Here is a 22,440-nt window from a genome sequence, read left to right as displayed (position 1 = left end):
TCTGAAGCACTTTTTCATGTGCCTATTAGACATCTGTATATCTCCTAGGGAGAAATGTCTACTCAAATCATTTGCTCATTTTTTAATTTTTTAATTAATTTTTATTGGAGTATAGTTGATTTACAATGTTGTGTTAGTTTCTGCTGTACAGCAAAGTGAATCAGTTATACATATACACTCTTTTTAAGATTCTTTTCCCGTATAGGTCATTACAGAGTACTGAGTAGAGTTCCCTGTGCTACACAGTAGGTCCTTATTAGTTATCTATTTTATATATAGTAGTGTGTATATGCCAGTCCCAATCTCCCAGTTTATCCCTCCCCCCAACTTCCACCTTGGTAACCATAAGTTTGTTTTCTACATTTGTGACTCTATTTCTGTCTTGTAAATAAGTTCATTTGTACCACTTTTTTAGATTCCACATATAAACGATATCATATGATACTTATCTTTCTCTGTCTGACTTAACTTCACCCAGTATGACTATCTACAGGTCCATCCATGTCACTGCAAATGGCATTATTATGTCCCTTTTTATGGCTGAGTAGTATTCCATTGTATATATGTACCACATCTTCTTTATCCATTCATCTGTTGATGGACATTTAGGTTGCTTCCATGTCCTGGCTATTGTAAATAGTGCTGCAAATTGGGTTATCTGTCTTTTTGTTGTTCGTTTGTAAGAGTTCTTTATACATTCTGAACACAAGTCCCTTAATAAATGTATTACTTGCAAACATTTTCTTCCACTTTGTGGATTATCTTTTCACTTCTTTATAGTGTCTGTTGAGGCACAAAAGTTTTTTAGTTTTTTGTTTTTTTACTTTTTAAATAGATTTTATTTTTTTGTTTTGTTTTGTTTTTGTTTTTTTGTTTTTGTTTTTTTTTTTTTGCAGTACGTGGGCCTCTCACCGCTGTGGCCCCTCCCATTGCGGAGCACAGGCTCCGGACATGCAGGCTCAGCGGCCATGGCTCATGGGCCCAGCCGCTCCGTGGCATGTGGGATCCTCCCGGACCGGGGCACAAACCCGTATCCCCTGCATTGGCAGGCAGACTCTCAACCACTGCGCCACCAGGGAAGCCCTAGACTTTATTATTTGAAGCAATTTTAGGTTCACAGAAACTGAGTGGCCCCCACTCATGCGTGGCCTCCTCCATTATCTACATCCCCTCACCAAAGTGGTACATTTGTTACAACTGATGGACCTACAATGACACCCTATCAGCCAAAATCCATAGTTTACATTACAGTTCACTCTTTGTATTGTACATTCTATTGGTTTGGACAAACGTATAATGACATGTATCCACCATTATAGTATCATACAGAGTAGCTTCACTGCCCTAAAAATCCTCCGTGCTCTGCCTATTCATCTATTCTCCCTGCTAAATCCTGACAACCACTGATCTTTTTATTGTCTTTATTGCCTGTTCCAGAATGCCATAATGTTTGAATCATACCATATGTGGCCTTTTCAGATTGGTTTCTTTGACTTAGTAATAAGTATTTACTTTTGCTCCATGTCTTTTCATGGCTTGCTGGTGCATTACTTTTTAGTTCTGAATAATTGCCTACTGGTCTGGATGTACTACGGTTTATTTGTCCATTCACCTAATGAAAGGCATCTTGGTTGCTTACAAATTTTGACAATTATGAATATAGCTGCTACAAACATCCATGTTCAGGTTTTTGTGTGTACATAAGTTTTCAACTCCTTTGAGTAATTACCAAGGAGCACGATTGCTAGATAGCATGGTAAGAGTATGTTAGTTTTGTAAAACACCACCAAACCATCTTCCAAACTGGCTGTACCACTTTGCACACCCACGAGCAAAGAGAGAGAGTTCCTGTGGCTCCACATCCTCACAAGCATTTGGTGGTGTCCGTGTTCTGGATTTTGGCCATTTTAATAGGTATGTAGTGATATTTCATTGTTGTGTCAATTTGCATCTTCCTGATGACATGTCAGGTAGAGCATTTTTTCATATGCTTATTTTTCATCTGCATATCTTCTTTGGGGAGGTTTCTATTAAGGTCTTTGACTAATTTTTTTTATTAGGTTGTTTGATTTCTTATTGTTGAGTTTAAGGAGTTCTCGTTATATTTTGTTTTTTTATTTTGTTTTCCTTATTTTTTTATTTTTTATTTTTTTGGCTGCATCAGGTCTTAGTTGCAGCACATGGGATCTTTGTTGAGGCATACGGGATTTTTTCTTTCGTTACGGTGCGGTCTCTTCATTGCAACGCTCAGGCTTCTCTCTAGTTGTGGTGTGCAGGTTTTCTCTCTCTAGTTGTGGCACACAGGCTCCAGAGCATGTGGGCTCTGTAGTTTGCAGCATGCAGGCTCTCTAGTTGAGGCGTACGAGCTCAACAGTTGTGGCACGCAGGCTTAGTTGCCCCGCAGCATGTGGGATCTTAGTTCCCCAACCAGGGGTCAAACCCGTGTGCCCTGCATTGGAAGGTGGATTCTTTACCAGTGGACCACCAGGGAAGTCCCTAAAGTTCTTGGTATAGTTTGGATAACAGTCTTTTATCAGATGTATCTTTTGCAAGTATTTTCTCCCTCCCAGTCTGTGTCATTCTCTTAACATTGTCTTTTTCTTTGGCTGTGTTGTGTCTTCACTGCTGCATGTGGGCTTTCTCTAGTTGCATCAAGCAGGGTCTACTCTTTGTTGCGGTGCAAGGGCTTTCTCACTGCAGTGGTTTCTCTTGTTGCGGAGCATGGAATCTAAGTGCGCGGGCTTCAGTAGTTGCAGCACTTGGGCTCAGTAGTTGCAGTGCGTGGGCTCTGGGGCACAGGCTCCAGTGGCTGTGGCGCGCGGGCTCAGTAGTTGTGGCACATGGGCTTAGTTGCTCCGGGGCATGTGGGATCTTCCCAGACTAGGGGTTAAACCCATGTCCCCTGCATCGGCAGGTGGATTCTTAACCACTGCACCACCAGGAAAGTCCCTCTTAATACTGTCTTTTGTAAAGCAGAAGTCTTTAATTTTAATGAAGTCTAAATTATCAATTCTTTCTTTCATGGATTGTGCCTTTGATATTGTATCTAAAAAGTCATCGCCATACTCATGGTCATCTAGGTTCCCTCCTCTGTCATCCTCAAGTAGTTTTATGGTTTTGCACTTTACATTTAGTTCTATGATCCATTTTGAGTTAATTTTTGTAAATGATGTAAAGTCTGTGCCTAGATTTTTCTTTATGTGAATGTCCAGTTGTCCTAGCAGTGTTTATTGACAAGACTATCTTTGTTCCATTGTACTGCCTTTGCTCCTTTGTTAAAGATCAGTTGACTATATTTCTATGGATTTATTTCTGGGATGTCTATTCTGTTCCATTGATTTGTCTATTCTTTCATTGATATCACACTGTCTTTATTACTGTAGCTTCATGGTAAGTCTTGAAGTCAGGAAATGTTAGTCCTTCAACTTTGTTCTTTTCCTTCAATATTCTATATTAGCTATTCTGGGTCTTTTGTCTCTCCGTATAAACTTTATAGTCAGCTTGTTAATAACCACAAAATAACTCACTGGTATTTTCACTGGCATTGTATTGAATCTATAGATCAAGATTGGAAGAACTGACAATTGAAAATATTGAGTCTTCCTATCCATGAACATGGGCTATCTCGCCATTTGTTTAGTTCTTCCTTGACATCTTTCATCAGAATTTTGTAATTTTCCTCATATAGATCATGCACATATTTTATTAGACTTATCCTAAGTATTTCATTTTGGGGGGTTATTAATGTAAATTTTTTTTCATTTCAAATTTAACTTTTTAATTGTTGGTATATAGAAAAATAATTGACTTGTATATTAACCTTGTATTCTGCAATCTTGCTGCAATCACTTATTAGTTCCAGAAGGTGTTTTTTGGTGATTCTTTCAGATTTTCTATATAGATAATCATGTCATTGGCAAAGCAAGACAGATCTATTTCTTCCTTACTAGTCTGTATACCTCTTATTTCCTTTTCTTGCCTTATTGCATTAGCTGGACTTCCAGTATGATGTTGAAAAACAATAGTTAGAGGGTTCACTCTTGCTTTGACCCTGATCTTAGCGGGATAGATTTAAGCTTTTCATCATTACATACGATGATAGCTGTAGGGGTTTTTCAGATATTCTTTATCAAATTGAGGAAGTTTCCCTCCATTCCTGGTTTACTGAGAGTTTTTATAGTGAATGGGTATTGGAATTTTCAAATGATCTTTCTACATCTATGAATATAATGTGGTTTTTCTTCTTTAGCCTGTGATGTGATGATTACATTAACTGATTTCCGAATATCTAGCCAGCCTTGTATACTTGGGATAAATCCCACTTGGTAGTTTTCAATTTTTTATGAAATCTAATTTATATTTTTTCTTTTGCTACATGTGCTTTTCAAGTCATATCTAAGAAACCATTGCCTAATCCAAGATCACTAATATTTACACCTATACTTTGTTCTAAGAGTTTTACAGTTTTACATCTTACATTTAAGTCTGTGATTCATTTTTTTAAAATGCGTGTGGTGTGAGGCAGGGGTCTGGTAACCTTTTTACTCTTATCCCCACACATAAAATACATTCACTGCCTTCCCAAGAGGGACAAGACTTAGTCCTATTTGATCACTATATTCATTTCTGACTTTAAGGTGGCATGCAGTCCTCTCAATCAGATGTTGACGTGGCTCCTCAAGGCTTGGTGACCTATGAACTAAGAACATAAGTCACCTACTCTTCTAATATGCAAAATACAGCAGTGGAGTTGGATCAGGATAACTACAGTAAAAAATCCATTTAGAAACAGAATAAGAGACATCCAGAAATTACTGATCTTGAAATCCTGCAGGAGAATCCATATAAAAGTTCTATATCCAGGGAGTTTGTGGGGAGATGGAAGCACCCTGATTTGACTCTTTTCTATGCTCTCAAAGGAACTGCCTTGGGAATGTTTCCCTTGATCTCTGAGTTCCTCCTTCTGAAAGGTGCTTCCATGACCATTGTTCTTCATAGCCATACCTGATGTGGGCATTGGGAAATATCCCCTACTTGGAGGTTAAAGAGCTTTCACAACAATAAGTAAGACTTCTATGGAGAAAATCATAAACCTTTATCAAAAGGTATTTTAAAAGAGCTAAATAAGTGGAGAAATACGCCATCTTCAAAGGCTGAAAACCTTAATATCATGTAGATGTCAAATCTTCCTTAATTGCCTAAATTGATATATAGAGTCAACACGATTCCAATCAAAATCTCAGCATGTTCTTGTGTGCATGTGTGTAACTGAAATTTGATAAGGCAAGTGTAAAATTTATACAAAAGATGAAGGGGCCAAAAACTCCTGAAAAAAAATAATAAGGGAGAAGGATTTACCTTACCAGATATCAAAACTTATCAAGAGAATAGAATACAGAGCCTGGAAGGAAATCTACACATATATGGTTTATAGCTGGCTGTACAAATCAGTGGGGAATGGATTTTCAATACATGGTGCTGAAATAACTGGTTATCCATTCTGGGGGGGGAAAAAGTAAATCTCTACCTTATACCTTACCAAAAAGAAGGAAAGAAGCTGGGGGTAGATTTTAGGTGGACTAAAAATTCAAATATAAAAGACAAAATGATAAAACTTTTTGGAAACAACATAGGATACTATTACTTTGAGATAGGGAATGTTTTCTTAAGATACATAAAGCATAATACGTACATTTTAAAAGATTTATAAATTCAACTGCACTAAATTTAGATGCTTCTGCATTCTTTAAGTACAAAACAAAGTGAGGATTTGTGTGCAGAACATATTTTAAGACTCCTAAAAATCAGTAAGTAAAAGCCAAACAATCCAATAGAAAAATCAGTAAAAGACTTGAAGAAGCACATCACTACAGTAACCTGAATGGCCAATAAACATAGGAAAAGATGCTCAAACTCTTTAGATATGGACTGAATACAAATTGAAACCACAATGAAATACCATTTTACACATTCACCAGACTGGGAAAAGTTTAAAAGCCTGACAATATCAGGTTAATAAGGATATGGGGGTTGAGTTAGTACCACTGCTATAAAAAGTAATTTGACATTATCTGGGCCTTCCCTCGTGGCCCAGTGGTTAAGAATCCACCTGCCAGTGCAGCGGACATGGGTTCGAGACCTTGTCCAGGAAGATCCCACATGCCACGGAGCAACTAAATCTGTGCGCCACAACTACTGAGCCCACACTCTAGAGCCCGCAAGCCACAACTACTGAAGCCCGCGTGCCTAGAGCCCACGCTCAACAAGAGAAGCCACCACAGTGAGAAGCCTGCGCACCGCAACAAAGAGTAGCCCCTGCTCGCTGCTACCAGAGAAAAGCCCGCGCGCAGCAACAAAGATCCAACACGGCCAAAAATAAAATAAATAAAAATTAAAAATAAAAATACTTTATAAAAAAAAAATGAAATGTTAATCAGAAAATTCAGGACAATGGAAACCTCTGGCAAGAGACATGCAGAGATTTCAAGGTGAAGTTCCTTTGGGGAGTCTGGGGCTGGGGTGTATATATCTTCCCTACCTTTTCATATACACACACACACACACACACACACACACACACACACAACCCAGCACCCCCCAGATTCCTTGTAAGTTAAAACATTAATAATTCATCAGCTTCATTATTTAAAATGTTTTATGATTTTTATCAGAATATATCTTCATGTGAATTTCTCAAGACTGACTTTGCCAAAACACTGTGAATCTTCTGGCTTCTCAGTTTTAGATCGTTTTTTAAAATGTAAGGAGGCAGGGAATAGTAGCAGGCTCATCCATAATGAGCTACTGCATATTGTGCTCTTGATAATATTCCTTCCTTATATCCTTTGCCTCAAACATTTTACACTTAAACACCTTGTACAGTTACATTTTACAGCTTCCAAATGAAGGTTAATGGCAGTTATGGAGAGATTAAACCTAGAAAGACTTTGGTTAGACCTAACAATGAGTTTGGATGTGAGAAAGGAACTGACGGCCTTTCTTCGGTAATCTGTCAAGAAGAATATTGGAAAGAGACTAATAATGATGAATGGCATGAAACCATCTCCTGCTCTAAGTCAGAGCCCCATTCACATGCCACAGTCTAAGGATGGGTCTGGTGTTAGAGGTCAGACAAAATTCCTCTATAGATTATTCTCTTCCAGAATTTTCCATGATGAAATCATCATCTTGCCCATTGGTGTCTCAAGTACTCATGGCATAATGGCCAAAACCGCTCTGAGCTTTCCAGTGGATAACTTCAAGAGAGGCAGCCCAGTGTGGTGGAAGTGCATGGGCTCTGTGGCAGCCCAGCGGTAGCACCCCACTCCTCCACTCACCATCTGTGTGTCCTTGGAAAACTGGTACAATACCTCCTTGCTTTAGTTTTCTGATTTCAAGGTAAGAGAGATTATCACAGAGTTGTTCTGAGGGTTAAAGGACTCAATATATCAAGCACCTAGTACATAGCAGGTGGTTCAGAAAAGTTAGTTGCCTTCCCCAGCCATTCTCTTCACACTGGCAAATGAAATCCGATACTGTCAATGTTCTGAACATCTGTTTGGGGGGTTTTTTGGTTGCACCAGGTCTTAGTTGCAGCAGGCGGGCTTCTCGGTTGTGGCTCGTGGGTTCCTTAGTTGCAGCTTGCTGGCTCCTTGTGACATGTGAACTCTTACTTGCAGCATGCATGTGGGATCTAGTTCCCTGACCAGGGATCGAACCTGTGTACCCTGCACTGGAAGGTGGATTCTTAACCACTGTACCACCAGAGAAGTCCCTTAACATGTTTAGAACCAGCCAAAAGCTAGAATTTGAGATTATTGAAGAAGGATCATTAACAGAGCAGGGAATCCTTAAATTCCTATTCTTACTGCCTATGATTGTTATATTTCTTCAAAAATTCTTTATGAGCACTTAGAGCAATTTTCTGTTGAATGGGCTTTATACTACAAGCACCTTTACATTTACTTTAAAATTCTAATGGGAAGCTAGAAATAAAGCCAAAGCATGATTGATACAATAAATAAACTAATGATAAAACAAAACCACTAAAAACAAACATGAAACCCCAGAGATTAAGGGAATTCATTTGATTTTTACCTACACATTTAAAAACCATTTAAAAGATGTTTAGATTATTTTTTAATTTTGAATTGTTAAATATAGATACTATTTTGACAATCTGGAAAACAAAGAACTATTTTAAACCTGGTTCCAAGAGGCTTTATCATAATCAGCTGGTGTTTATAAGTGTCTCCTCAGTGCATGGCTTTGCATTTTCCTTTGCAGAATATTAAATAACATGAAAATACTGATTCTTGCCCTCTAAGGGTTTACATTCTAGGATATTTCATTCATTTGGGAGAAAATAATTCTTTCATTTTGAAAACAGTAGGCATATCATTTAATCCATTGGGTTTAGTTTCAAACAAAACAAATAAAAACATTTTTTGAGGTGTAGAAAAACTAAATGAAACAGATAAAAGCATGTCTAGAGTTTTACATATAATTTGGCTCTATGGAAACATTCAAAATTAAGTGTTAAATATGTATAATATTAACACATTTATTCTAAGTCATCAATTTAACATTCTTCTCCAGTCTCTAAGAGAGTCCACTGAATTCAGCAAGTATTTTTCCAATACCTACAATGCGCCTGGTCATTTTGCATAAATTCTATCATCACTGGTTCACTTGATATTTGTTGAACACCTACTATGTGCCAGATACAATTCTAAGTCCTGGAGACAAGAAGCTTGAACAATACAAACTTTCTACCTGTTCATTCAATATCAGTGGTATTGAATGGTTTTCTAAATCTGACACCAACAAATATGCAAGGAACTTTGAAATGTGTTTTGTCTGACATTTTCACTTTTAGATGAAAAATACTGAGGCAATATCAAAATGTGTGTTATATGCATAGGAAAGCCATGCACTACAGATGGAGATCAACACTGTGACAAAAATTCCACTCAGAACTTTGGTTCCTAAACACAAATAAATTTCACACAAGTTAGAATTTGGGGTTAATTGATATTTACTACATATATCCAATACTTAGGGAAACTTCTAACTGTGCAATAAAATAATAACAAGAAATGCCCTGGAAATAATTATTTATTTATATATAATATATATTATATAATATAAATTATTTATTTATAATTATTTCTTATATATAAGAAATATATAATTATTTCTTATATATAAGAAAGGGTGTTTCTAGGTGAGATTAGCACTTTAATTGGTAGACTGAGTTAAGCAGATTGCCCTTCCCAATGTGGATGAGCATATCCAATCCACTGAGAGACTGAATAGAACAAAAAAAATTAATACCATGACCTGCTGAAGGCTCAGATGATGGTTAGCATTTTTTAACAATAAAGTATTTTCAATTAAGGTATGTACATTGGGGTTTTTAGACACGATGCTATTGTACACTAAATAGACTACAGTATAGTATAAACATAACTTTTATATGCACTGGGAAACCAAAAAATTCATATGGCTTGCTTTATTGCGATATTGACTTTATTGTGGTGGTCTAGAACTGAACCTGCAATATCTCTGAGGTCTGCCTGTACAGACTGATAGATAGATAGATAGATAGATAGGTAGATACAGAGATATATCTTGTCAGTTCTGTTTCTCAGACCCCTAATACAACAGCCTGAAAGTCTCTGCATAACCAGCTCCTGCTTGCCTCGTGAGCGTGACTACACACAAATCACCTTCTGCTCCTGGGACTCAGACACACTGACCTTCTTCTGACCCCCAGACTCTTCCAAAAGCCCAGTCAAAACCGCAATGAGACAACACCTCACACCTGTCAGATGGCTATCACCAAAAAGTCTACACACAACAAATGTTGGCAAGGATGTGGGGAGAAGGCAGCCCTCATACAACGTTAGTGGGAATATAAATTGGTGCAGCCACTATGGAAAACAATATTGCGGTTTCTCAAAACAACTAAAAATAAAACTACCATATGAGCAGACAATACCACTCCCGGGCATATATTCAGAAAAAAAAAATGAAAACACTAATTCAAAAATATACATGCACCCATGTTCACAGCAGCCCTATTTATAATAGTGAAGACATGGCAGCAAACCAAATGCCCATCAACAGACAAATGGATAAAGAAGATATGGTGTATATATCTATACAACGGAATACTACTCAGCCTAAAAAAAGAATGAAATTCTGCCATTTGCAGCAATACGGATGTATCTAGAGAATATTATGCTTAGTGAAATAAGTCAGACAGATAAAGACAAATATTGTCGATCACTTATACGTAGAATCTAAAATATAATACGAATGAATGTATATGCAAGACAGGCTCACAAATATAGAAAACAAACTAGTGGTTACCAAAGGGGAGAGGGAGAGGAAAATTAGGGTTATGAGACTAAGACATACAAACTACTACTGTGTATAAAATACATAAGTAACAAGGATATATTGAATAGCACAGAGAATTATAGCCATTATCTTGTAATAACTTTTAATGGAGTATAATCTGTAAAAGTACTGAATCACTTTGCTGTACACCTGAAACTAATATAACATTGTAAATCAACTATACTTCAATTAAAAAAAAAAAAAACTGTGCAAGGTTTTGAGTTTGCCAGTCCTTTGCCTCCTTTCTCTGCTCACCTCTTCCAGGTACGGAGCAGCCTGTCACCTGCAGGTTCAGTCCCATTGGGTTTTGAGCCAACCCTGTACACCTGTACAAAACTGGATTAGCCAGTGGACTAATCTTACTGTATTTAGGCATGAGATGATAGCACGCTATTTGCAAAGGTTATTGAGTATCCAACAGGGATAGACCTAGAGAATACTGTACTTAGTGAAGTGAGTCAGACAGAGAGGGACAAATATTGTATGATGTCACTTATATGTGGAATCTAAATAATAATACAAATGAATCCGTATACAAAATGGAAACAGACTCAAAGACATAGAAAACAAATTTATGGTTACCAAAGGGGATAGGGAGGCGGGGAGGGATAAGCTAGGTGTATGGGATTAACAAATACAAACTACTATATATAAAATAGACACACAACAAGGATTTACTATATGGCACAGGGACTATATTCAATACTTTGTAATAACCTATAATGGAAAAGAATCTGAACAATATATATGTATAAATGCATCACTTCCTGTGCACCTGAAACTAACACAATATTGTAAGTCAACTATACTTTAATTTTTTAAAAAAAGAATGCAAAGAGAAAGAAAACAAAAGATTATTAAGCATGTGTCCCACACCTGTACCTTTGTAGCACTATTTATATACATCAGAAGACATATGTAAGAGTACAATTTTTTTTTTTTAATGAGACAAAAACAAACGTAAATGGTCCTGCTGGTATTTCTCTTCTTTGTCCGATGAGTCACCGTGCACACTCCTCAGAATGAATGCTCCCAGCTTGGAGGCCTCTGGTGGAAGCCCTAGTTGCATGTTTCCCATCAGTGCGCCTGTGCTTCTGTCTCCTTGATATGACTTCAGGTGCCCTCTTCCTACCTGCCCACCAAAGGCAGGTGCCCTCTCCTGAACCCAGCCCACTCATCTGAACTCCTAAAACCTTGATTTATTTTGTTTCCAATCCCTTCTTCCTGGGAGCATAGACCCTGCTCTTAAACCTCAGCCATTGATCAGGAATTTGATCTTCAAACAAACAGAAAACATTTGCAGCCACAAAGGGACCACTCACCTGGCTCGGTCATTGGCTCTACCTGGAAACTCTTGCTGTTACATCACATCCTTCAAAGCACTTGGCTACTACATTGCTGCTCCTCAGGAAGAAAGACAGGAGCTGTTTAAATAAAGCAAGCATCCAGTGTGGCGCCTATCAACAATAGGTACTTTTCTTTCTCTGCTCCTGAGTCACATGATACACAAGCAGGGTTGTGTCTATCTGACAGACTACAGCAGCATAAATCTGAGTGTCTATTATAATACACGTCTAATATATCTTTGGTGTCAGTTGCATTGACTTTCCTATTAATCATTAGCATACTAATTAAATAAAAATTCATTTATTACCACATTTTAGATTAGATTGGCTTTTTCCCCCTTAATGCCATCTGGTGTGTCTTCTTTCGGTACAATCTCTTTCAAATATGCAATCTATGGTTATAAAACTCTCTGAAAATATACTAACCAATACCACAGTTAAACGAATGCCTTCAAAGGACAAGAGGATTCCTTTGTTGAGCCTTCAGACATCAGTGATATGGGTCAGCTATGAGGCTGATATCAGTAATTAGAACAGTCTGGAATGCCAAGCAACTCCAAAGTTACAGAATTCTCTAAAATCAGGAGTAAGAGGCTGAGACTTCTGGCCTTGGCTCCTTTTCTCCCTCTAAAATCCTGTTATTCTTGAAATTCTCAGAGCTGACTAAGTTAACCAATTACCAAAGGAGAAATGTTGCAATCAAGAAAATTAAATAAAAGAAACAACTGCAAAACCGTTCAAAAACCAAAAACAAAACACAAAGTATTCTAAACACGATAACTTTCACTACATTGTCACAAAGGAACATTGGGAATGAAAATATAATGTTGAGAATAAAAATATGATCATTTTAACAATTACTTTATACCAGCTTAAACTTGGCCAGAAAAAGTGAAAATAAAATAGGAACGTTGACCAACACTGCATTATTTCAACAAGGAATATATCATTATTAGAGAATATTAGTGGGGGTAAAACCACTTCCAGTTTGATTACTATATTTTTCAATTCTAGAGTTTCTAGCTCACTCTCTTTCAAATTTGCAATATCACTTTTTATTACTTTCAGTTTCCTAGTGAAATGTTTAAGACTGAGATTTATCTCCATACGCATAATAAACAGGGTTTATGTTCCTCTGCCTCTGGTGATTACAGTATCCAGATGTCCCATGGATCTGCTTCTGGGGTCTGTTGTTTATACTGGTTCTCATTCATGATTTCTTGTCTCCCTGCGTGCCTGGTTATCTTTAGTAATGAACATCGTAGTTGGAAAAAAAAAAACTTTTAGTAATAATTTGAAGTTGAGGATGACCTTTGTCTTCCTCCAAAAGACTTCCATTTGCTTCTGCCAGGAGCTCAGGGGAACTGACAACCTAGGATCCATTTGGTCAAACTTCAGAGGCTGAAGTTTGGAGACCCCCCGACAACTTGAAGCCTGGCTGGAATCCATGCAAGAGATGGTTTATGTCTGTTCACTCTCACTCCTGGGGTGCAGCCTTCTGGTGTCCCATCCACAACCTGGATGTTCCCTAGGACTCCTCCCTCTTGGTATCACTGGACTCCAGTTTTGATCCCCCCTGCACTGTGAAGCTATTGAAAGCACTGCTCAGCCTCTCAGCCACCTGTTCTGGGTTGGTAAATACTCCCCACAAAGCAAAGGTGATCCCAAACAAGATTATGTTTCTGGATTTCTGTCTTCTCCCAGGTCTTGGCAGCGTAATTTTTTACTCTCTTGTCAGTTCTTAGATGTTATTTGAAAGACTTTTAAATATTCTGTCAAGCTTTTTTAGTCAATGTCAACAGGAATGTTGGCCCAAATTATCTAGTCCATCGCACTAAAGGGGACAGAAGTCAAACCACAGTTAAAGTTTAAACACCTGCTGAAAGTATGCAATGAGTTTCATACAAATTTTAAGATGGATTTCATTCAATTATGTATTAAATATAATTAACCTCCATATAATATATCATTTTACAAATGTTTATTGAGCATCTACTATGTGCCATTCTCATTTTCAATGCTTGGGATACATCAGTGAAGGAAACAAATAACTTCCTGGCCCTTATGGTGCTTACATTCTAGTGAAAAGAGACAGATACCAAAAAATTAAATATATAAAAAGGTATATTATATGGTACATTATACAGTAATATATAATATTGGAAGATGATAGGTATTACAGAAAACAGTAGAGCTAGGTAGGAGATTTAGAGAGTTAGGACAGGAAGATGACATAATTTTCTACAAAGTGGCCTGAGTAGGCTTCACTGAAAAGATGAAATTTCAGCAAAGACTTGAAGTTGGTGAGGGAGTGACCCATGCGTGCATCTGGGGGCAGAGAGAACAGCCAGTGGAAAGACCCTAAGCTAAGACTGTGTCCATCCTGATCATGGAACATCAGAGAAGTCATATGGCTAAAGTGGAAGGGGAGGGACCTCCCTGCTGGCACAGAGGTTAAGAATCCACCTGCCAATGAAGGGGACACAGGTTCGAGCCCTGGTCCAGGAAGATCCCACATGCCATGGAGCAACTAAGCCCGTGTGCCACAACTACTGAGCCTGAGCTCTAGAGCCTGTGAGCCACAACTACTGAGCCTGTGAGCCACAACTACTGAGCCTGCAAACCACAACTGCTGAAGCCCGTGAGCCTAGACCCGTGCTCCGCAACGAGAAGCCACCGCAATGAGAAGCCTGTGCACCGCAAAGAAGAGCAGCCCCCGCTCGCCTCAACTAGAGAAAGCCCACACGCAGCAACGAAGACCCAATACAGCCAAAAATAATTAATTAATTTTAAAAATAATAATAAAGTGGAAGGGGGAGGGCAGGAGGAGAAAGGATGAGTGAAGAGAGATAGTCAGAGTGGTGTGGGGTAGAGCAGGTCCTACAAGGCCTTGGGGTCACTTCAGCTTTCACTCCAAGTGCAATAGGGAGCACTGCCCTGAGCAGAGAAGCGCCTTGGGCATTCTGGCTGGGATGTTGAGGACAGACAGAAGGAAAATCAGGTGACCAGACAAGAGCTCAGTGCAACAACACAGAAGAGAGATTCTGACAGATAAGATGTGGAGTGTGAGAAAAAGAGGATACAAGTATATGTCTTCAAGATTTTTGGTCTGGAGACTTCCCTGACGGTCCAGTGTTAAGACTCTGGGCTTCCACTGCAGAGGGCACGGGTTTGATCCCTGGTCCGGGAACTAAGATCCTGCATGCAGCACAGCGTGGTCAAAAATTTAAAAAAAAAAAAAAGATTTTTGGTCCGATCCACCAGAAAGATGGATTTGCCATCTACGGAGAAGGGGGAGGCAGAGGGTGGAACAGCTTTGGGGGAGACCAGGAAGGCAATTTGGGTTGCGTTTGATGTGTCTACCAGACAAGGAACATATACGTCCAAGTCAGATGCTCGAGTCGGGAGATAAGGGGAGAAATCTGAACTGGAAACAGAAGCTTGAGACTCTTAAGCCAACAGTTTCTATTTTCAGCCATGGGACTTAATGAGATTCCCAAGGGAATAAAAACAGAGAAAAAGAAGATAACGAGGCCTGAGCACTCGAGCATTAAGAGGTCCCGATATCATTCTTATGTATTAATTTTGGAGTAAGAAAAAGAAAAGCTGAATGAAGGGCCACAGGAGGACAACTGGAGGATAACAGGAGAGAATATAAGAAATCAGGAAGATACAGGAAATGGGGCCAATAATTATTTACATTTCTAGCCGCTTCTTGCCAGATACTTTACCTCTCTCCACACGGCTCTTTTATTTTCTTGGAGTTAGAAGTAGCAGGTGTTGTTTTAGCCATGCTGTCTGGGACCATCGGCACACCACATGACAGAAATCTCCCAGAACCCGTGAGGAGGTTTTCAGAATCAGCAGATGCAGAAGAGTCAGAGAGCACGTTCTCCTCCTACTGACTCCACAGTCATGGAAAACCAGCCCTGTGCAAAATCGTGACAGAGGCGAACTTCATCTCCAAGATCACGCCAAGCCCCTTTCTCTATCCCTTCTTCCGTCCAGTGACCCCAAATCTCCCATCCCAGCAAGTATACAGTGACTTCTAACTGACCCCTGCCTAATACCTCTGATGCCCCAAACTTCTAACATATCCCCCTTCTCCGTCAAATCCTACCTGTTCTGTGTCTCAGGATTTCACAGCCTCACACTCTGCTAGGAAGCAAAGGAGCTATCTTTGGATAGGGATTCTCTGTGCAATTCCTCTCCAAAACATTTGCACTTAGTAGCTGCTTTTAAAACTACCAAATGGATTAAAGTGAATGAAGTAGGGATTTTCTGGAACAGCGGCAAAGTGTCACAACAGAAATGAAAGGAGGGACAAGCACACTCCCACCGCAAGAAGTCTCGCTCAAACCAGTCACAAATGGTTCTATCCATGCTGCTGACCGCCCCGGGCCAGCAGAGGCTGGGCAGGCTCCCTACTTAGTATAGCTCGGGGTCATTTCAACTGCTTGACAAGCACTGAGCTCACATTATGACATTATGTATCTACAGATTACCGCTTAATTTAGACACTCATTTCCAACAAATATTAGGTTGAACCATGTGAAATGGCCTTTCTGCAGGTCAAAAATAAGCAAATATTGGCTTTTCCATTTGGTTCAATCTAATGCACATGTACATATTTAAATACACAGACATAGCTATTTTGTGGTTTTGTTAATAAAAATCTATCCATTTCTCTTATCATTTGTGATTACGTAAGTCCGCATGTCACTGGAAGACATATGTCTCCTTGGAAGTGAATGAACTCAGGGACTTCCCTGGTGGTACAGTGCTTAGGATTCCGTGCTCCCAATGCAGGGGGCACGGGTTCGATCCCTGGTCCAGGAACTAAGATCCTGCATGTCACAAGGTGTGGCCAAAAAAAAAAAAAAAAAAAAAAAGAATGAACCCAGCAAAATGCTTTCTATAAAATGCCCTCTGCCACTAAGAGGGCAGGGGCAGGGTTGGTAATTTAAGGCAAAAATTCTAGTCTAGGCTGACTTCAGCCTATAAGAATCTTGGCCATACTAAGAAGCCTTTTTTGCAATCCTGCTTGACCCTTTCAAGCTCATTTCAGAGAAGTAATTAATGTTCCCATCTTGACAGTGGTGGATTTAACTTATTTCTTTAGGTTCCTTTCTTTGTCCAAATTACAACATAAACCTTACGCTCAACAATGTAATTTTCCTCCTTAACGAAGGACATTTGCTTTATGGGTCCTTGTGCATGTTTTCCTTGAGGGAAGGCTCTCTTTGAGTTTGCATCTCAGCTCTGCCCCTTAGTATCTACGTGACCTTGGTCACATCTCTTGTGACAAACCTTGGCTAGATGCTCATCACACCTGTATCCTCTTCTTCCTGGAACCTCGTAAGTACCAGCTCCCTGGAAGTTATGTGTGGCCATGTTACTGAGTCCTTGCCCATGAAATGTGAGCAAAAGTGATGTGTGTCCAGCCCTCTGTTCTCCACACCCTCCCTGACCTAGGCTCCCAATCAAGTGCAAAGGATCCAGGGGTGGACCCTGGGGCCCTACGGATGGCAGAGCCACTAGATGAAAAGAACCTGTTCTCAAATGGCTGTGTGGAGCAGAGCCGTCCTCTCCTGGGCCCTCATTTCATGGAGAGAGAAATAAACCTTGATTGTGTTAGGCAACACAGATGTTGCGGTATTAAGGGCAGTTAGGGGACTTCCCTGGTGTCGCAGTGGTTAAGAATCTGCCTGGCAATGCAGGGAACACGGGTTTGAGCCCTGGTCCAGGAAGATCCCACATGCCTTGGAGCAACTAAGCCCGTGCACCACAACTACTGAGCCTGTGCTATAGAGCCCGCGAGCCACAACTACTGAGCCCACGCACCACAACTACTGAAGCCCACGGGCCCTAGAGTCCGTGCTCCACAACAAGAGAAGCCACCGCCAATGAGAAGCCCGCACACCACAACGAAGAGTAGCTGCCACTCGCCGCAACTAGAGAAAGCCCACGCACAGCAACAAAGACCCAACAATGAAGACCCAACACAGCATAAGTAAATAAATAGCAGTTAGCCTAGCCTGTCTAATAAACTCCCTAATCTTTTACTTACTCATCAGTAAAAGTGAAAATAATAGAACCTACCTCATAGGGCTGATGTGAAGCTTAAGTGAGATAACAAATGTAAAGTGCTTAGCACAAGGTTTGGCACAAAGCAAAGCTGTGTAAATGGTCGCTGCTTTATTGTTACCATCATAATCACCACCATCATCATGATCTCTCGTTCATATTTTAGCTGAAACGTTTTCTATGGCCCTTAAAACAGCCCAGGGGTCCATAAATGTTTGGCAGTGCTCTTTGGACAGCATACTTCTAAGACCCAATATTTGACCCACGTACTCTGATAGCAGAGCTCGTGGGATAGCGATAAATCTTTTCTGGCTCAGAACAGTTTTCACTGGATGAGGTTAGACTTTTTAATGCCTATCATTTACTGAATAATTAACGTCATTATTTCCGATTGCTCTTGGGCATGCAAATGTAGAAAATCCTCTTAGAGACACCATCCGATATAACTTGCCTGCTATAAATCACATGTGTAGCAAGAAACTCCTTACATGCCATGCATGCTCTGTAAGTGTTTGTTGATTGACTAAGTGGTATTTCTTTTTTCAGTCTCAAGTTTCTTAGTTGTCTCCTAAAATTTTTGCTAACCCGCTGCTGTTTTTCAATGAAACATTATTTGTCACTTTGATTAATATCAACACATCTACTTTTCCAGCTGCAGTTGCCTCAACATCAAGAGACAGCACGCTTGAATTCACAGCAGCAGGGACTTAGCTCTGGTGAGTGGAACTGAGATAATACACACAAGTAAGCCAACTTCCAAAGCAAATTTGAGTACTGACCATTAAATAAAACTTCATTAAGTTAAACAACTTTTTCTTCCTAAGGAAAAGTAGCATTTAAAGCAAATTTTGAAAGAAAAAATATAAAAATCTGAGCTGCAAAGAAACAAGCAGCCTTCTAACACATTCTCTAAAAATTCTCTAAAATCTCCTCAAGTAAATAATATTACTTTGCATTTATAATATCTTCTCTTTATCTCTTTGCCCAGCATATGTAAGTGCACACTGGAGTACCACACTTGTGTTGAAGCCACACGGAATGTTAAGAATCACAGGCTTGCTTTACATTTAGCTAACTACTGAAATCTATAGCTTAATAAGCAATCATGTTTTGTTTTGCTTTGCCTTTTTTCAAAAGCAAATTAAGGTAGTTTTATAAACACATGTACAAAAAATTACTTATAGTGAGATTAAACAAAAATTCAGAGGAGAGCAGGGGAAAAGATAAAGATAAAACCACAGGGTGAAGTTGAAAAAAAGCAGCAAAAGCTGTGAAATTCTAAATGCTTTCTGAAGATTTGCCACAGACTTTGCTTTGAGCTTCCTGGCAACCAGTGCACCAAAAGAAACATGATCAGTCACATAATTTATAAAGTCCATGACCAAAACATTGGGAACAATGCCCACATCAATATCTTTACACTAAATATAAATAATTTCACAGGGCTATTTATTTTAACATCCATCTATGTAAAAAACGTTTTAAAGACTCAACAGGACAAATGTCAAAATGAAAGGTCACATTACCTCCTAATGAGCCTGTAGAAACTCTTGGGCTTTGGTAACTCTTTGAAACTCTTGTAACTCTCAAGATTACAATGATATTATTTGTGGGAACAGGTAGAACAGGATTAATCAAAGCTTCCTACAGGATTGATTTGGGGTGTTTTTTTAAAGATCAGAAAGAGGAACTTCCCTGGCGGTCCAGTGGTTAAGACTTCACTTTCCAATGCAGGGGGTGTGGGTTCGATCCCTGGTCAGGCAGCTAAGATCCCACATGCCTTGTGGCCAAAAAACCAAAACATAAAACAGAAGCAATATTGTAACAAATCCAATAAAGACTTAAAAAAAAAAATGGTCCACATCAAAAAAATCTTTTAGGGCTTCCCTGGTGGTGCAGAGGTTAAGAATCCACCTGCCAATGCAGGGGACACGGGTTCGAGCCCTGGTCCAGGAAGATCCCACGTGCCACAGAGCAACTAAGGCCGTGCTCCACAACTACTAAGCCTGCACTCTAAAGCCCATGAGCCACAACTACTAAGCCCACGTGCCACAACTACTGAAGCCTGAGCGCCTAGAACCCATGCTCCGTAACGAGAGAAGCCACCGCAATGAGAAGCCTGCGCTCCGCAACAAAGAGCAGCCCCTGCTCGCCACAACTAGAGGAAGCTCGCATGCAGCAACAAAGACCCAACACAGCCAAAAATAAAACAAATAAAATAAATAAATTTTTTTTTAATCTTTTAAATAAATAAAGACCAGAAAGAATCCAGGGTGGTAGATGTTCAAACCAGTGTTTCTGAACAAAGCATGATGGAAAATATATGAGAAGGAGCGATGCAAGAGGTGGGGATGACAAGAAAATTTCCTTGCTAAGAAGAAAGTGAGACTTGATGGGAGCGTGTGGTTAGGGGACAGAGGGGAAGAGGAGAGAAGGCACGTGTGCTCCTGCTAGGATGGGAGGGCCGGCGGAAACATCACACAGGGTCTTTAAACACTCACAATGGTACCTGGTTTTTCGAAAGAGACTGACAAAGAATGTAACATGCGGGCATGGTTGAAGAACCATTTTAACTGAAACCCACAAATAACTGAATGAATAAAATCAGGAAAGAAGAAACTCAGAAGTGAGGATTCCATGGTCCAGCTGAGTCTGGCTCCATTACTGCGACCTCACTGTCCCCTTAACTTGTGAATTCATCAACAGGAGCGCTGGGGGTAGAGGGGAGAGAAAGGGGCAGGAAGACTGCCTGAATCTCATATTTTATGCATGTGTATTCTCAGTGTGCAACGTAAGAACACCATGGAGCCAACGTTCAGATTTGAGTTTGTTGTGTAGAAAAAAAGCATAAAATCCAATTCAATAGTTCAACAGAAACAATTTACGGTGACTTAGATTTTGCAAATGAGTGGATGGTAAGGAAAGGAAAGGGAGGCATCAAATATCACCCCCAAATATAAGTACTAGAGAACAGAATAAGAGTGGTATTTTGAACTGGAAAGACTAGTTAGGTATTGAGCAGCTATCGCTACAAAGCTCTTTGCTATATTGTTTCAAGGGGGAACAATTCAACCAAGCATTCTTGTGACAAAAATGGGTATGTACTTTACAGAAAGATAGACAAGAATAGTTGATAAAAACTATGATGTCATCTACATACAGGTAATAATTAAATTTCATAGAATTATGATCTTTTTAAAGAAGAGAGTAAGAAATGGAGAATAATAATAAAACTTACTTTAACAGAAGGAATACCTGATTGGGAGTCAAAAGACTAGGGATTAGATCTCAGCTCCAGTGCAAGTCCTCCATCAGACTTCTGTTAAGTGACCACCTCTGGGTCCTGGTTTTCGCAACTGTGAAATGGGAGTGAGTTGGATGAGCTCAGTGGTCCTCAACCTGTGTTCTGCGGGCCTCAGAGGTTGCTGGAGGATGGTGAGGCCAACAGGCCAGGCCTCGGGCCCCGGACCCCAGACCCAAGCATGTTATTAGCAGACTAGATCTGCTCTAACCTTTTAGTGATAACTTATATTAAAAGACATGGATTAAAAGAGAGCTAGTGCTTTCAAAAAGCTGGAAAACCATTAGACTAGATGACTTCTAATGTCCCTCACACCCCTAATAAACCCTATTTAAGTTAGTAACATTCTAGAGCAAAAAGTGTAAAGCTGGTACTATTGCTTCCATCTAATGGGTTGGAAACAAGCACAGAAAATTGACGCAGATTCTCCTTGACGGAAATGCTGAGACTAGCATCTACGTCAACTATCAAGGCAGAGTTTTCCAAAAGTTTTAAAGCCCTTTGTGTTAGGAAAGAATCCTATCAGATGATTTGGTTATGTCGCAATAAGCATACAGGCACATGATGTCTCACTATGTGAAGTCATTTTACATAAAAATCATGCATAAACATTTGCAGCAATATGTCTGGAGTCCATGGACATCTGTAATTAAAATTACTCCAAAAATATTCTGGTTTTGCTTCCTAAATATAGAGGTTTTTTCCTGATTTTGGCCTTCTCTGAACTGCCCCACCCCCTTTCCAGTTTTGGTTCCTGTTACTGTATGATTCTGCATCTCATAACTACAGTTTGATGAATCACAAAAAAGTGCTATTTGACACAAAAAACTGACAGTCCACAGTTTTGTCAGGGTAAATTATGTAAAATGTAGCTGTTGTGCAAAATTAACATTTGATGAATATGTTTGTCTTTTTTTTTAAGGTATCAATTTAATTTAAATGAGATTAGCACTACTGAGCCAAAATGAGCCATAATTTATATAAAGCAATATGAGCAAAACCTTAAAAATAGTTGTGGTCTTTAAGGTAGATTACACTTGTGTCTGAATTTGCTTAAGCAGCTAGAGTTATCAAGACTGTGGCAGCTGTCGGTGCTTGTTAAAAAAATGAGTTTTGAAGCCAGACTGCCTCTAATCCCAATTCTGTCATTTACTAGCTGTGTGACCTTGAACTAGTTACTTAACCTCTCTGTGCTTCTGTCTCCTCTTCTTTCCTACAGGGATATTAAGGATTCAGTGAGTTTTTATGTATATGTATATAGTACACTTACAACAGCTCCTAACTCATAAATGCTTAGTG

At 39.4% G+C, this 22,440-nt stretch overlaps 1 protein-coding gene across 1 annotated transcript in view; it reads right to left on the bottom strand.

Annotated features, from left to right (window-relative positions):
• LOC114895550 (25-hydroxycholesterol 7-alpha-hydroxylase) overlaps positions 1-15,609 on the bottom strand; it is a 647,364-nt gene extending 631,755 nt beyond the window's left edge. Inside the window, exon 1 of the mRNA XM_029223055.1 lies at positions 15,485-15,609. The gene's annotated coding sequence lies outside the window, so the exon portion shown is untranslated. The remainder of the gene's footprint in view (positions 1-15,484) is intronic.
• Between the last annotated feature and the right edge of the window lie 6,831 nt (positions 15,610-22,440).

The sequence above is a fragment of the Monodon monoceros genome, unplaced genomic scaffold (genome assembly GCF_005190385.1).
Source record: "Monodon monoceros isolate NGI ecotype Baffin Bay Population unplaced genomic scaffold, NGI_Narwhal_1 Super_Scaffold_14, whole genome shotgun sequence".
In the NCBI taxonomy this organism is placed as follows: Eukaryota; Metazoa; Chordata; class Mammalia; order Artiodactyla; family Monodontidae; genus Monodon; species Monodon monoceros.
The sequence above is the reverse complement of the archived record's forward strand: the minus strand, read 5'-3'. Positions and strand labels throughout refer to the sequence as shown.